Below are 18,293 nucleotides of genomic sequence, written 5' to 3'. Positions count from 1 at the left end.
CGGAGTCCAAACACCGCGAAACTTTACGGAGATTTTTTTGGACAACAAGGAACCCATTGGGCTAGAGCTGCACCTGGGGGAGCCTGGGGGGGACAACCCATCAGGGCACACCAGGGCCCCCTAGTGCGCCCAGGTGGGTTGTGCCCACCTCGGTGGCCTCCCGCACCCCCTCTTTGCACTATAAATTCCCAAATATTCCGAAACCCTTTGGGGTTAACCTAGATCAGAAGTTCCGCCGCCGCAGGGCTCCGTAGCCACCGAAAACCAATCTAGACCCGTTCCGGCACCCTGCCGGAGGGGGGAATCATCTCCGATGGTCATCTTCATCATCCCGGTGGCCACCACAATGAGGAGGGAGTAGTCCACCCTCAGGGGCTGAGGGTTTGTACCAGTAGCTATGTGTTTAATCTCTCCCTCTCTTGTGATCTATGTCATGGGCTTTGTTAATATAGTCGGATCATATGATGTTTCTCCCCTCTATACTCTTGTTGTGATGAATTGAGTCTTTACCCTTTGAAGTTTTGTCTTGTCGGATTGAATATTCAGAGATGAGAACACATGATATATGTCTTGCGGTATGAATACTTGAGGTGACAATTGGGGTATCTTATTGATTCACTTGATATATGTTATGGCATTCAACTCGTGGATTCCCGCGGTGGTATTGGGGTAATCTATGCATAGGGGTTGATGCACATTTTTCTCCGACGGAAACTTCGGGGTCTCTTTATAGTTCTTTGTGTGGATTGAGTACTATGAATATGAATATGCTTTGGTGTTATTCTAGTACGAACTCTAGGATAGATCGAACGGAAATAATAGCTTTGTGTTATTTTAATATGAACTCTTGAGTAGATCGATCGGAAAGAATAGATTTGAGGTGGCTTCGCACCCTACAAACAATTCCTACCTTTTGTTTCTCCGCTAATAGGAACTCGGGAGTGATTATTTGCTGTACTTTGAGGGATAATCATATGATCCAACTACGTTAGCATTGTTGAGAGATTGCACTAGCGAAAGTACGAACCCTAGGCCTTGTTTTTAAGCATTGAAATACCGTTTTTGTGCCCGTTTACTATTTGCCACCTTGCTGTTTTTATTTATTCAGATTATAAAAATTTATTTCTACCATCAATATTAGACTTTTATCACCATCTCTTCGCCGAACTAGTGCACCTATACAATTTTTCACTGTATTGGGTGTGTTGAGGACACAAGATATTTCTTGTATTTGGTTGCAGGGTCGTTTGAGAGAGACCATCTTCATCCTACACCTCTCACGGATTGATAAACCTTAGGTCATCCACTTGAGGGAAAATTACTACTGTCCTACAAAACTCTGTGCTTGGAGGCCCAACACGTATCTACAAGAATAAAGTTGTGTAGTAGACATCACAATGTCGGTGTCAAAACCGACCGATCTCGGATAGGGGGTCCCGAACTGTTCGTCTGAGGATCGAAGGAAACAGGAGACAAGGGTGACACGATGTTTACCTAGGTTCGGGCCCTCTTAATGGAGGTAAAACCCTATGTCCTTCTTGATTGTATTTGATGAGTATGGGGGTTAAAAGAGTCGATCTACCTCGAGATCGTAATGGCTAAAACCCTAGATTCTAGCCTATGTGATTTGCGGTTGCCTCTATGGACTAAACCCTCCAGTTTATATAGACACCGGGGGGGTCAAGGGTTGTAGATAGTCGGTTTACAGAGAAAGGAAATAATACATCCAAACGCTAGGCTTGCTATCCACGCAAAGGAGAGTCCCATCCGGACACGGGGAAAGGTCTTCTGCCTGGCATCTTCACGGCCCTCCAATCTGGCCCATATCAAATTTTCCGGACGCCAGGGGACCCCTCAGTCCAGGACTCCCTCACACGGACGCGTCCATGGACAGTGACCGGACAACACACAAAATTTGTCCTCCATAATCGGATACATCAAACCGAATCCTCAAATCCATATTCTTCTCATCAACTTATGTACCTAGCTAAACGCATGTCATCAGACTGCGAAAAGTTGACATGCTCTACTAACTAAAGACTGGACCAACAATGGGAGAAGTTCATCCACGATCCTCCCTTGCCCTTGCCTTTGCCCTAATGTCATCCGTGCGGCAGTAGCGGTCGAAGACGCAGAACAGATCGAGGCGGATGTGCTCACTGCCAGAGTTGTCCGATCCATGGCACGAACCACCCATATTTGCTCTTTTGCCATCTCCTTCACCACCCAACTTTGTCGCTTCTTGGCTATGCACACACAGAGGGCTTCCTTCAACGTTGTTGAAGCAGCCTCTGCAATGGGCTGCCGTTGTCGCCTCCGCTTGAAGCTGCGCCCACAACCTCGTGTGACGAGCTTTCCGCGCCTCCATTTCGGATTGGAGATGACTCATGGAGGCACATATTGCCTCTGTTTTGGCGCCCGATGCCGTGGGGACGAGGTTCCACCTAAATGGTTCTGGTGACACAACGGGAGTTGTGCCATGTGGTGATCACCGCTTTCGGCGAGGCCTCATTCACGTGCCGTGATCCACCTGCCTCAGATCTTTGCGCCATTTGGGAAAAGATGTTCGGTGACTCATGGAAGGTTGGGAGAGGGCGCACTCCTCCCGGGAGCATTGGAGAGTAGCGTGGTTGACCATCTACTCCTCGAGGCTACAAGGTAGGAGCTCGAGTCCTCGGATCCAGACATCTCCGAGTCAGATCCAATGGTTGCCATGGAGGAGAAAGGCCGGAGAGCAACTTGGTACTGTAGGAGGGGAACTGGAGTGGAGTGGAGTGGAATGCGGCTAGGGTTTCGTCCGGAGTGCGGATATGGTCCAATTTATGTGGGGTCGGGTGGGCCAGATCTGATGTGGCACCTGCGTCCAGGCGTCCCCATATCCACCCCAAATTTGGGCTAGATATGGGGAGTGCCGGTTAGTCTGGGCGTTTGGGTCGGATATAGGGCGCCCAGTTGGGTGGTGTTTGGGGCAGGTATGGGGGTCCAGTTGTAGATGCTCTAAGAGCATCTACAACCAGAGCCCTCAAATACACCCCAAACACCCAGACGGCCTGCCCGGTCAGTGATCGGACGCAAAATCGCCACTCAACGGGACTACGCAAATCTGGCTCAAAGCCTAGACTGACCTACACTCCCCATATCTAGCCCAAATCTGGGGCGGATATGGGGACGTGATAACACACAAGTATATGGGATCAGCTGTAGCCTCTTTCGATAAGTAGGAGTGTCGAACCCAACGAGGAGCTAAAGGTAGAACAAATATTCCCTCAAGTTCTATTGACCACCAATACAACTCTACGCACGCTTAACATTCGCTTTACCTAAAACAAGTATGAAACTTGAAGTACTTTGTAGGTATTGTAGGATAGGTTTGCAAGATAATAAAGTGAACGTAAATAAAAGCTAGGGGCTGTTTAGATAAAGAAACAACTAAGTTAGTTTTAGTAGAGAGCTTTTTTTCACAAGAAAGTTATTTGTCCCTAGGCAATCGATAACTAGACCGGTAATCATTATTGCAATTTTATATGAGGGAGAGGCATAAGCTAACATACTATCTCTCCTTGGATCATATGCACTTATGGTTGGAACTCTAGCAAAAATCCGTAACTACTAAAGATCATTAAGGTAAAACCCAACCATAGCATTAAAGTATCAAGTCCCCCTTACTCCCATATGCAAACAGCCTACTTACTCGGGTTTAAGCTTCTGTCACTCTAGCAACCCACCATAAGCAATTCATGAACATATTGCAAACCCTACAGCATGGATCCCCCATGCTTGCGCGAGATGGAGAGCACTGTAGGACAGCACCAATAATAAAACATGCAACTCAAACCAATCATGATCATCAATCAACCCATAGGACAAAACAGATCTACTCAAACATCATAGGATAGCCATACATCATTGGGAAATAATATATAGCTTTGAGCACCATGTTTAAGTAGAGTTTATAGTGGGGAGAAGAGGTGTTACACCACTGCATAGAGGGGGAGAGAGTTGGTGATGACGGCGGCGAAGTTGTTGGTGTAGATCGCCGTAACGATGATGGCCCCGACGGCGTTCTGGTGCCACCGGGAGAGAGGGGGAGAGCCCCCTCCTTCTTCTTCTTCCTTGAACTTCCCCCTAGATGGGAGGAGGGTTTCCCCTCTGGTCTTTGGCCTCCATGGCAGCGGAGGGGCGAGAGCCCCTCCGAGATTGGATCTCTCTCTTTGTTCCCTTCTGTTTCTGCGCTCCCTAGTTCTGGCCTTTCACCGTTTCTTAAATTCCCAGAGATATGTAACTCCGATTGGGATGAAATTTTAACACAATTTTTATTCGTATATTTTCTTGCGCCAGAAGAAGGTCACCAACCGCCTTACTGGGTGACCACAAGGGCCTAGGGCGCCCCCTACCCCCTCGGGCGCGCCCCCTGCCTTGTGCTCCCCTCAGGCATCGTCTCGCGTTGATTCCACTTCCCAAAATTCACTTATATTCCAAAAACAATCTCTGTAAGTTTTTAGCATGTTTGGACTCCATTTGATATGGATTTTCTGCAAAACAAAGAACATGCAACAAACAGGAACTGGCACTGGGCACCGGATCAATATGTTAGTCCAAGAAAATCATATAATTTTTTGCCAAAAGTATGTAAAAGTTGTAGAATATTGGCATGGAACAATAAAAAAGTATAGATACGATGGAGACGTATCAGCATCCCCAAGCTTAATTCCTGCTCGTCCTCGAGTAGGTAAATGATAAAAAAGATATTTTTTTATGTGGAATGCTACCTAGCATAATCTTGAACATATAATATAATCATGGCATGAATATTAAGACACAAGTGATTCAAAGCAATAGTCTATGATTTGACATTAATACAACAATACTTCAAGCATACTAATAAAGCAATCATGTCTTTCTCAAAACAACTTGGCCAAAGGAAGTTATCCCTACAAAATCATATAGTCTGGCTATGCTCCATCTTCATCAGACAAACTATTTCATCATGGACAACCCTGATGACAAGCCAAGCAATTGTTTCATTCTTTTAATGTTCTCAAGCCTTTTCAACTTTCAAGCAATACATGAGCGTGGGCCATGGATATAGCACTATAGGTGGAATAGAATATGATGGTGGAGGTTGTGTGGAGAAGACAAAAGGGAAGAAAGTCTCACATCGACGCGGCTAATCAACGGGCTATGGAGATGCCCATCAATTGATGTCAATGCGAGGAGTAGGGATTTCCATGCAACGGATGCACTAAGAGCTATAAGTGTATGAAAGCTCAAACTGAAAACTAAGTGGGTGTGACGCCCCTGATTTGACTGTACACTAATCATGCACGCAAATGTGTACGACCAAGATCAGGAACTCACGGGAAGATATCACAACACAACTCTAGACACAAATTAAAATAATACAAGCTTTATATTACAAGCCAGGGGCCTCGAGGGCTCGAATACAAGAGCTCAATCATAGACGAGTCAGCGGAAGCAACAATATCTGAGTACAGACATAAGATAAACAAGTATGCCTTAAGAAGGCTAGCATAAACAGGGATACGGATCGAAAGAGGCGCAGGCCTCCTGCCTGGGATCCTCCTAAACTACTCCTGGTCGTCGTCAGCGGGCAGCACGTAGTAGTAGGCACCTCCGGTGTAGTAGGAGTCATCATCGAAGGTGGCGTCTGGCTCCTGGGCTCCAAGATCTGGTTGCGACAACCAGGTAGAAGGGATAGGGGGAAAGAGGGAGAAAGCAACCGTGAGTACTCATCCAAAGTACTCACAAGCAAGGAGCTATACTACATATGTATGCATTGGTATCAACTGGAATAAGGCTATTATACGTGGACTGAACTGCAGAAAGCCGAGATAAGGGGGGATAGCTAGTCCTTTCGAAGACTACGCTTCTGGCAGCCTCCGTCTTGCAGCATGTAGAAGAGAGTAGACTGAAGTCCTCCAAGTATCATCACATAGCATAATCCTACCCGGCGATCCTCTCCTCGTCGCCCTGTTAGAGAGCGATCACCAGTTGTATCTGGCACTTGGAAGGGTGTGTTTTATTAAGTATCCGGTTCTAGTTGTCATAAGGTCAAGGTACAACTCCAAGTCGTCCTGTTACCGAAGATCACGGCTATTCGAATAGATTAACTTCCCTACAGGGGTGCACCACATATCCAACACGCTCGATCCCATTTGGCCGGACACACTTTCCTGGGTCATGCCCGGCCTCGGAAGATCAACATGTCGCGGCCCTACCTAGGCACAACAGAGAGGTCAGCACGCCGGTCTAAATCCTATGGCGCAGGGGTCTGGGCCCATCGCCCATTGCACACCTACACGTTGCGTACGCGGCCGGAAGCAGAACTAGCCCCCTTAATACAAGAACAGGCTTACGGTCCAATCCGGCACGCGCCACTCAGTCGCTGACGTCACGAAGGCTTCGGCTGATACCACGACGTCGAGTGCCCATAACTGTCCCCGCGTAGATGGTTAGTGCGTATAGGCCAGTAGCCAGACTCAGATCAAATACCAAGATCTCGTTAAACGTGTTAAGTATCCACAAACACCGACCAGGGCCAGACCCACCTCTCTCCTAGATGGTCTCAACCTGCCCTGTCGCTCCACCACAAAGTAACAGTCGGGGGCCGTCGGGAACCTAGGCCCACCTCTACCGGGATGGAGCCACCTGCCCCTTCAGCCCCCAACTCCGAACAGTACCACAGGTAATGTAAATGTGTAAAGTATATAGTATATGCCCGTGATCACCTCTCGAAGTGATCACGGCCCAGTAGTATAGCATGGCAGATGGACAAGAGTGTAGGGCCACTGATGGAACACTAGCATCCTATACTAAGCAGTAGGATAGCAGGTAATGGTAACAACAGTAGTAGCAAGGACAGGCTATGCATCAGGATAGGAATAACGGGAAGCAGTAACATGCTACACTACTCTAATGCAAGTAGTATAGAGAAGAGTAGGCGATATCTGGTGATCAAAGGGGGGGCTTGCCTGGTTGCTCTGGCAAGAGAGAGTGGTCGTCAACACCGTAGTCGAACTGGGTAGCAGCGGCGTCGGTCTCGGTGTCTAGCGACAGAAGAGGGGGAAGAAACAATAAATATAATGCAAACAAATGCAAGACGATGCATGACATGACAAGGCGTGATGCTAGGAGTGCCCTAATGCGGTACGAGGTGGTACCGGTGAAGGGGGGTCGCGTTTTCGGGCAGAGGAGCCGGAGGGGGAAAGTTGCGTGTTCGCTATGCTAGGGATGCGTGGCGGACGAACGGGCTGCGTATTCAGGTTTGTCTCGTCGTTCTGAGCAACTTTCATGTACAAAGTTTTTCCATCTGAGCTACGATTTATTTTCTATTACTTTTAAAAGATTTAAATCATTTTCAGGATTTATTTAATTCAAAAATTAAATGTTTAATTGCTATGGGTACACAGAAATGTACCCACAAAAGGGCTTGTGTGGCTGACCAGTTGGCCCAGTTGACTTGGTCAACTGCCCAGTCAGCAGAGACTGACAGGTGGGGCCAGTCAAAGTCAACAGCCCAGTCGGCATTGACCATTGACTGGTCAAATTGACCAGTGGGTCCCTACTGTCATTGAAACATGGACTAACTAACAGTTTAATTAGTTTAAGTAGTTATTAGGGTAATCAAACTTAATTAGATTAATTAAACATGATTAATTGACTTAATTAACTCATTAATTAATTACTAATTTTATTTATTTTAACACATTTTTTTATACATTCTGGGCTGGGCCCCGGCTGTCAATGGGCCAAAGGCCATAGCGGGTTCGGGAGTTGCGGCCGAACAAGCGCCACGGGCGCTAGGACCCGGTTGGGCGAGGGAGGCCGCTCGAGGGAGCGAGCAGGGGCGACGCGCCCGAGCGCGCACGGCGGCATGCTGGGCGGGGTGAGGCGGACCATGCGAGGCCATGGTGAGGCGCCATGGCGCGGTTGCGGGCGCACCCGTGCGGGGCCAAGCCCGTGCACATGCGGCGCGGGTGCGAGACGATGCGTGCAGCGGCAAGGCGACGGGCGAGCCGGCGCGGTGGTGCCCGTGTGGGGATAGAGGGGAGAGGGAGCCGGCGCAGGACGAGGAGATGCGACGCGACGGGCGTGCAGCGCGTGAAGTGAGCACGGTGAGAGCGAGGCTCGGACGGGCATGGCGGTGGATCTGCCAGGGAGGAAGAGGGGAAGGGAAGGGGGCTCACAAGGCCCTGTAGTTGAGCGAGGCGTGCTCGATGAGGAGGACGAGGAGGCGACGACGACGGTGGGCGGCTCCAGCGAAGCAATGGCGGGACGAGGCGGCGATGGTGTACGGCGGCGGCGTCCGGCGAGGAGGGGGACGAGGACGAGCGACGGAGACGGACGGGAAGGCAGCACCGACGACGGCGGGTGGCTGGCCGGCCCCGGCGGGGGTTCCGGGCGGCGGCGACGGCGAATGCCCCCGATCCCGATCTGGATCGGGGAGGGGCAGAAGGGGAGTGAAACGAGTGGGGGGGAAGTGGGGCGACGGCTAGGGTTTTCGGGGACGTGGGGGGTTAAGTGGGAATGGGGTGGGCTGGCCCGGGCCAGTTGGGTTGGCCTGCTAGGCCGGTTGGCCGGGGGGGTGTTCTCTCTTTTGTTTGTTTTGTTGTTTTTTTTTATATATTTTTCTTTTCTGTTTTCTTTAGTTTTTATTTCATTTTATATAGTTTTGTAAAATACCAAAATTGTACCTAATTTAGTTTTAATAAGCATGCCATTGCCCCAATAGTTTTGGGAAATTAAATAACTTAGTTAATATTTTATTAATTGAAAAAGGCATTTATTTATTTGTCTAAGCTGTAGTTTTATTTAAGTAAGGGCATTTAAATATTTTATAATAAGTTGATTCCTTTGCCAATAAGCCTTTGCATTTATTTTCACATTTAGAACATTTTAGTTTTAATGATTGAGAACTTTCAGTGTTTGGCTTTAGTTTAAACTTGAATTTGAATTCCGTTTGAATCACCGCGGGTTTAATTAACGGTATTGTGGTGACGTGGCATCATTAGCAGGGAATTACTGTAGCTTAACTATCCGTGCGTCACAATTCTCCTCAACTACAAGAAATCTCGTCCCGAGATTTAAGATGTTTTTAAGGGGGAATGTCAGGTTACGAAATCCTAACGAATCTGCTCGGCCTTGGTTGCTCTTCCCGAAGTAGTTAATCCTCTTCGCTGATGTCTTTGTTTCTCTTCTTCAAGTCATCATGATGAAGTCGGCATCCTTTCTTCGGGAACTCCATCGTACTTACGAAAGAATAAAGGGTGGGTATTCCAAAAGAATGGACCTCTGCAAGGTTGACTATCTAGTCGATAACATCGGGGAAGGTGGCGGAAAGTAACTCTCGAATTGAAACTTAAGAAGATATCGAGAGTAAAGTAAGGAGGCATCATGGGAAGTTTCAAGCAGGTAGGCAATCGTCCGTTGCCTGAAAAAAGTGTGAAAGGGGTCTAGAGCAACGGGAATAAGTATTGCTTGTGTTACCAAAATAGGTCACTAGGAAGGTGGTCCGTGAATTACATACGAGGCCACACACGAGGAACAACCTTGCGAACAGGGGGTGTACATGAGAGTCAGGTTTCGATCCTATGGAACTGTGGGTTATGGGCCCACCATGTGGGTTAATAGTAGGAAGAGGGGTGACGTCTTGCACGATCATGTAAGCAAGGCATGTCAGAGAATAACCTGTCAGTTATGTTGACAGCATCGTTGGTACCAAGGGCGAGGGACGAAGAGAACCATTTTCCTTTTCGTGGAACGAGGCGGACCATTAGGCAAAGTTCTCGTCCATCGGTGGCTACCGGAATGTCATCAACAAAAGTAACAGGGTCTTACTGACAGAATTGTACACGAGGGGTTTACATAAGCAGGGAATTAATACTGCTTAGACCATAATGATCACCATAAAGGTTAAACCAAATAAAGGAAAGGAAAATATGATTATCAGATATTTCAGGGGTATATCCTTTCCAAGGATAAGCAGAGCATGATATCCATGACAGGATATAATGTAGAAAACTCTTTAGGTAGGGGAGAAATTTTTTATGACATTACCCATACAACAGTGTTTGGATAATTGAGCAGGAAAATTTAGCATTGTGCTTCAAATGTTTTTATCGAAAATCGGAGTACCACAAACATGCTTCGAGATAGCATTAACATGGTCTTCAAGCAAAGGTCAGACTTTGGATACATGAAGGATTTATCAGGATTAACTTGTAGAATAAGTCTTAAAATTTCCTCATGGAAGAATGGATAACCTTGCTGAAAAGTGAACTATAACAATAGGGCCTCCGGCCAGGTGTGCTAGGCATGTCATCATCTTACCGGGTCATATAAAGACCAATGTTATAACTCTTGGAAAATGTCCCAACCATCATATCTGATCGGGATTCAGATCTGATTGGTGTCAGGATACCTCAGACTCAAGATGCGTGAGAAGAAAGGTGCAACACAAATTGTCGAGATTACATTGTAAGATTCTCGGGGATTGAACTATGGAAGCGAGTTCCGAAACAAGAGTTCATTATTAAATCAAGGAGAGAATGAGGAGGTGGCTGATGGAATCAGCGACAATTCATCGAGATTAACAAAAGATGGATTTCCACAACTATGTGAACAAGGAGATAACATTTGTCAGATCAAATGGTATAATGATGTATGTTCGAGGAAAACATACACAATTAAACAATGGTTGAAAGGTGCACCCGAAATATGGGCTGGGTTGCACGACCAACGTCGGAATGGTGATTCAATAATCAATAGTCTAAGAATGAACGGCCGACCATTAACTTCAAAGCAATAGGGTTGCTAGAAGTGCAGAATCCAAACCGCACCGTTCACTTGTTGGTACACCGGTTGGAATCAACACGAGGACCAAGAAGAATGGTGATGGTGAGAAGCATCAATATAGCAAGAATTCTTAAGAGGTGGAGCAATCCTCACAACATCCTTGTCATAAAGGACATTAATACTTCAAGGTGGAACATCATACAAGCTGGATAGCAAGTTGCAATCATAACATGAACAAGTTTTGTGTTGTGGGAAGGCAAGAATGTTGTCGATGATAACACAATCATCGAGGGCAAGGATGGTAATTCTCATCATGAATTTGATTGATATTCTGGAAGAGCTCGGAATACTGATGATGATCACGACACATTTGTCGAGAGATTTCATGAAGATGTAATCGATCGATGATGACATCAAGTCAAACGAATGATGAAGTGGAAGGTTATTTGAACCACTAGTACGACACAAACTCGAAATCGAGCTTGTTGTTCAAGGCGAAATGATATGACGAGGAAAATCGACATAAGCTTAGCTCATCGTCGAAAGTGGTGCTCCGGGAATAAGGACCAGGTAGCACAGTTAAAATCATCAAGACAATGACATAGCCATACGGGCTAGAATGGCGTGATCGGGTACAAACTCGTACTTAAAGAAGATTACTAAGAGTTGTTGAACCGTAGTGCGGACTCGGTTCAATTATCGGTGTCTTTGAGTGTTTAACAACTCAGAGCCCATGAAAAATTGTAATCAGTGAGAATGTAATACTCGATGAAGAACTCATAGGAAGTTATGTAGTTCTAAGATAATCTCGAGATACCAGGGGGTAATACTCGAAGACAGATCAAAGTAGAGGTTGGACTAGCGTATTGCTTTGCAGAAGACAAGTACTTCAACTTGTCCGAGAAATGGGATCCTAGAAGAACATATGGTCGGAACCACGATTGCAAAGGATCAATTCACCGATATCAAAGGATATTATATCAAGGAAATAGTTATTATTACAAGAAGCTACCATGATAGGATCTACATCATGTCCATGGGCATGAACACAAAGTTCAAGGTCGACTCCCACTTCTCCAATGCATAACCTTTCATTTACTTCTCGCGTTCGATGAAGTGGTCGTGTTGAAATTTAATCTGGTAAAATACCAAAAGAGTATGACTCATGAAAACTTTTGAGTCCACACATATTAAGGAAGGCATAGGTTCAACCCATCGGGGCTTCTTAGAACATATACCATGAACTTCGGGAGTAAATAACACAAACTCAAAAGTAGAGTAAGGTTGTCAAAAGTAGAGGATACAATTTACCAAAGGCATTATGTATCCGGTAAAGAATCACAAGAATTTAGGTCGTCAAGGATACTGTTGGATAATAACCCGGCAATGGGTATGGCGATCAACAACGAGGCTGATGTGAGTATCGGAACTCAATCAGAGGAAGAAGGAATGCCAAGGCATCAGATTATAGAAACAATTTACTAATTCAAAGCTTAATGCAAAGATTTTTTTTGATTTCCAAATCAAGGGATCAGAAGCAATCGTTCTGATCGAAAATGAACAAGTTAAATAGACTTAAAAGCATAACCGATCAAGGCATTGATTGGTCAAGAACCAGCTCATATCCAAATGACGTCTGAGCCGAAAGGATAATCCTAGGATTCGACTGATGATTGTGAACATTCACAACTTACTGAATCAATGGACTCAAGAATGATAGTGACAAGGGATGCCAATAGGATTACTATACTTATGGGATTAACCATAATGCAAGCAAGCAAGAATTTCAAAAGCAATAAGCTGCTAAGGATTTTCGGAAGATCGAATATTATTTTGAAGAACTTAGTGAAACACACAAACAACTAGGGATGGGCGGATACTCGGTAAGTGCGAGAAATTATCCGTAGGGGTGTGTATGTGGATAATGAACTGCAAGGTAGTAGGCACAAAGTATTCTCGGAACAATAGAGAGAATTTCCGAGGTATCTTGTAATAACAAGATCAACAGGGAATGATGGTATGAATGGCAAGTGTATGCAGTTTTCATAGGGGTCGACGGTGGAAGGGAATTGCAAATGCAATGGCACAAAGACTCGAGAGGACATCGTAGAGTAACTTTGGAATCTTCTAGTGCAGCAGGCGATCATCTAAAGTGAGGGCTCTCCGGGAAAAGTGACAACGAGATCCTAATGTTAAATTTAGCAAAATTCATTTAACCCGAATAGAAGAGAGTTCAGAGTCCCAGAGTATAGACGAGGAATAAAAGATCCTAATATCACCCAGATGGCGACGTGGGCCCGTAAGGCACACAGCCATGTTAGTAAAAAGTTTCGTAATGTCTAGACTCGACTTCGGCCAAGGAGTGTGGAAGGGGGATTCCTACAGGCAGTCGGCTCTGATACCAACTTGTGACGCCCCCGATTTGACCGTACACTAATCATGCACGCAAATGTGTACGACCAAGATCAGGAACTCACGAGAAGATATCACAACACAACTCTAGACACAAATTAAAATAATACAAGCTTTATATTACAAGCCAGGGGCCTCGAGGGCTCGAATACAAGAGCTCAATCATAGACGAGTCAGTGGAAGCAACAATATCTGAGTACAGACATAAGATAAACAAGTATGCCTTAAGAAGGCTAGCATAAACAGGGATACGGATCGAAAGAGGCGCAGGCCTCCTGCCTGGGATCCTCCTAAACTACTTCTGGTCGTCGTCAGCGGGCAGCACGTAGTAGTAGGCACCTCCGGTGTAGTAGGAGTCATCGTCGAAGGTGGCGTCTGGCTCCTGGGCTCCAACATCTGGTTGCGACAACCAGGTAGAAGGGATAGGGGAAAAGAGGGAGAAAGCAACCGTGAGTACTCATCCAAAGTACTCGCAAGCAAGGAGCTATACTACATATGTATGCATTGGTATCAACTAGAATAAGGCTATTATACGTGGACTGAACTGCAGAAAGCCGGGATAAGGGGGGATAGCTAGTCCTTTCGAAGACTACGCTTCTGGCAGCCTCCGTATTGCAGCATGTAGAAGAGAGTAGACTGAAGTCCTCCAAGTATCATCACATAGCATAATCCTACCCGGCGATCCTCTCCTCGTCGCCCTGTTAGAGAGCGATCACCGGTTGTATCTGGCACTTGGAAGGGTGTGCTTTATTAAGTATCCGGTTCTAGTTGTCATAAGGTCAAGGTACAACTCCAAGTCGTCCTGTTACCGAAGATCACGGCTATTCGAATAGATTAACTTCCCTACAGGGGTGCACCACATATCCCAACACGCTCGATCCCATTTGGCCGGACACACTTTCCTGGGTCATTACCGGCCTCGGAAGATCAACATGTCGCAGCCCTACCTAGGCACAACAGAGAGGTCAGCACGCCGGTCTAAATCCTATGGCGCAGGGGTCTGGGCCCATCGCCCATTGCACACCAGCACGTTGCGTATGCGGCCGGAAGCAGAACTAGCCCCCCTAATACAAGAGCAGGCTTACGGTCCAATCCGGCGCGCGCCACTCAGTCGCTGACGTCACGAAGGCTTTGGCTGATACCACGACGTCGAGTGCCCATAACTGTCCCAGCATAGATGGTTAGTGCGTATAGGCCAGTAGCCAGACTCGGATCAAATACCAAGATCTTGTTAAACGTGTTAAGTATCCGCAAACACCGACCAGGGCCAGACCCACCTCTCTCCTAGATGGTCTCAACCTGCCCTGTCGCTCCGCCACAAAGTAACAGTCGGGGGCCGTCGGGAACCTAGGCCCACCTCTACCGGGATGGAGCCACCTACCCCTTCAGCCCCCAACTCCGAACAGTACCACAGGTAATGTAACTGTGTAAAGTATATAGTATATGCCCGTGATCACCTCCCGAAGTGATCACGGCCCAGTAGTATAGCACGGCAGACGGACAAGAGTGTAGGGCCACTGATGGAACACTAGCATCCTATACTAAGCAGTAGGATAGCAGGTAATGGTAACAACAGTAGTAGCAAGGACAGGCTATGCATCAGGATAGGAATAACGGAAAGCAGTAACATGCTACACTACTCTAATGCAAGCAGTATAGAGAAGAGTAGGCGATATCTAGTGATCAAAGGGGGGGGCTTGCCTGGTTGCTCTGGCAAGAGAGAGTGGTCGTCAACACCGTAGTCGAACTGGGTAGCAGCGGCGTCGGTCTCGGTGTCTAGCGAGAGAAGAGGGGGAAGAAACAATAAATATAATGTAAACAAATGCAAGACGATGCATGACATGACAAAGCGTGATGCTAGGAGTGCCCTAACGCGGTACGAGGTGGTACCGGTGAAGGGGGGTCGCGTTTTCGGGCAGAGGAGCCGGAGGGGGAAGTTGCGTGTTCGCTATGCTAGGGATGCGTGGCGGACGAACGGGCTGTGTATTCAGGTCTGTCTCGTCGTTCTGAGCAACTTTCATGTACAAAGTTTTTCCATCTGAGCTACGATTTATTTTCTATTACTTTTAAAAGATTTAAATCATTTTCAGGATTTATTTAATTCAAAAATTAAATGTTTAATTGCTATGGGTACACAGAAATGTACCCACAAAAGGGCTTGTGTGGCTGACCAGTAGGCCCAGTTGACTTGGTCAACTGCCTAGTCAGCAAAGACTGACTGGTGGGGCCAGTCAAAGTCAACAGCCCAGTCGGCATTGACCATTGACTGGTCAAATTGACCAGTGGGTCCCTACTGTCATTGAAATATGGACTAACTAACAGTTTAATTAGTTTAAGTAGTTATTAGGGTAATCAAACTTAATTAGATTAATTAAACATGATTAATTGACTTAATTAACTCATTAATTAATTACTAATTTTATTTATTTTAACACATTTTTTATACATTCTGGGCTGGGCCCCGGCTGTCAATGGGCCAAAGGCCATAGCGGGTTCGGGCGTTGCGGCCGAACAAGCGCCACGGGCGCTAGGACCCGGTTGGGCGAGGGAGGCCACTCGAGGGAGCGAGCAGGGGCGACGCGCCCGAGCGCGCACGGCGGCGTGCCGGGCGGGGCGAGGCGGACCATGCGAGGCCATGGTGAGGCGCCATGGCGCGGTTGCGGGTGCACCCGTGCGGGGCCAAGCCCGTGCACATGCGGCGCGGGTGCGGGACGATGCGTGCAGCGGCAAGGCGACGGGCGAGCCGGCGCGGTGGTGCCCGTGCGGGGATAGAGGGGAGAGGGAGCCGGCGCAGGACGAGGAGATGCGACGCGACGGGCGTGCAGCGCGTGAAGTGAGCACGGTGAGAGCGGGGCTCGGACGGGCATGGCGGTGGATCTGCCAGGGAAGAAGAGGGGAAGGGAAGGGGGCTCACAAGGCCCTGTAGTTGAGCGAGGCGTGCTCGATGAGGAGGACGAGGAGGCGACGACGGCGGTGGGCGGCTCCAGCGAAGCAATGGCGGGACGAGGCGGCGATGGTGTACGGCGGCGGCGTCCGGCGAGGAGGGGGACGAGGACGAGCGACGGAGACGGACAGGAAGGCAGCACCGACGATGGCGGGTGGCTGGCTGGCCCCGGCGGGGGTTCCGGGCGGCGGCGACGGCGAATGCCCCCGATCCCGATCTGGATCGGGGAGGGGCAGAAGGGGAGTGAAACGAGTGGGGGGGAAGTGGGGCGACGGCTAGGGTTTTCGGGGACGTGGGGGGTTAAGTGGGAATGGGGTGGGCTGGCCCGGGCCAGTTGGGTTGGCCTGCTAGGCCGGTTGGCCGGGGGGGTGTTCTCTCTTTTGTTTGTTTTGTTGTTTTTTTATATATTTTTCTTTTCTGTTTTCTTTAGTTTTTATTTTATTTTATTATAGTTTTGTAAAATACCAAAATTGTACCTAATTTAGTTTTAATAAGCATGCCATTGCCCCAATAGTTTTGGGAAATTAAATAACTTAGTTAATATTTTATTAATTGAAAAAGGCATTTATTTATTTGTCTAAGCTGTAGTTTTATCTAAGTAAGGGCATTTAAATATTTTATAATAAGTTGATTCCTTTGCCAATAAGCCTTTGCATTTATTTTCACATTTAGAACATTTTAGTTTTAATGATTGAGAACTTTCAGTGTTTGGCTTTAGTTTAAATTTGAATTTGAATTCCGTTTGAATCAACGCGGGTTTAATTAACGGTATTGTGGTGATGTGGCATCATTAGCAGGGAATTACTGTATCTTAACTATCCGGGCGTCACAGTGGGTGTGCATCCAACTTGCTTGCTCATGAAGACCTCGGGCATTTGAGGAAGCCCATCATCGGAATATACAAGCCAAGTTCTATAATGAAAATTCACACTAGTATATGAAAGTGATAACTCAAGAGACTCTCTCTATGTAGAACTTGGTGCTACTTTGAAGCACAAGTGTGGTAAAAGGATAGCATTGGCCCTTCTCTCTTTTTCTCTCATTTTTTTGTTTTCTCCTTTTTTTCTCTTTCTTTAGGGCTCTCCTTTTTATTTTTATTTTTTTTTATTTTCGTCCGGAGTCTCATCCCGACTTGTGGGGGAATCACAGTCTCCATCATCCTTTGCTCACTGGGACAATGCTCTAATAATGATGATCATCACACTTTTATTTACCAACTCGATACTAGAACAAAATATGACTCTATATGAATTCCTCTGGCTGTGTACCAGGATGTGCAATGATCTAGCGTAGCAAAGATATCAAAAAAATAGACAAGCCATGGAAATATCATGGTAGCTATCTTACGATCATGAAAACCAATATGACAATGAATGCTCAAGTCATGTATATGATGATGATGGAAGTTGCATGGCAATATATCTCGGAATGGCTATGGAAATGCCATCATAGGTAGGTATGGTGGCTGTTTTGAGGAAGATATAAGGAGTCTTATGTGTGATAGAGCGTATCATATCACGGGGTTTGGATGCACTGGCGAAGTTTGCACCAACTCTCGAGGTGAGAAAGGGAAATGCACGGTACCAAAGAGGCTGGCAATGATGGAAGGGTGAGAGTGTGTATAATCCATGGACTCAACATTAGTCATAAAGAACTCACATACTTATTGCAAAAATTTATTAGCTATCGAAAAAAGTAATACACACGTGCTCCTAGGGGGATAGATTGGTAGGAAAAGACCATTGCTCGTCCCCGACCGCCACTCATAAGGAAGACAATCAAAAATAAATCATGCTCCAACTTCGTTAGATAACGGTTCACCATACGTGCATGCTACGGGAATCACAAGCTTTAACACAAGTATTTCTACCAATCCACAATTACTCACTAGCATGAATCTAATATCATCAACTTTATATCGCAAAACTATTACAAGGAATCAAGCATATCATATTCAGTGATCTACAAGTTTTATGTAGGATTTTATGACTAACCATGTGAATGACCAATTCCTGCCAACTCTCTAAATAGATATAAGTGAAGCAAGAGAGTTTAATTCTTTCTAAAAAGATATTCCCATGCTCTAACAAATATAAGTGAATCAGAAGAGCATTCTTCAAAT

Source organism: Triticum urartu, chromosome 2A, assembly GCF_056163025.1.
Source record: "Triticum urartu cultivar PI428250 chromosome 2A, HENAU_Tu73, whole genome shotgun sequence".
Classification (NCBI taxonomy): domain Eukaryota; kingdom Viridiplantae; phylum Streptophyta; class Magnoliopsida; order Poales; family Poaceae; genus Triticum; species Triticum urartu.
The sequence above is the reverse complement of the archived record's forward strand: the minus strand, read 5'-3'. Positions refer to the sequence as shown.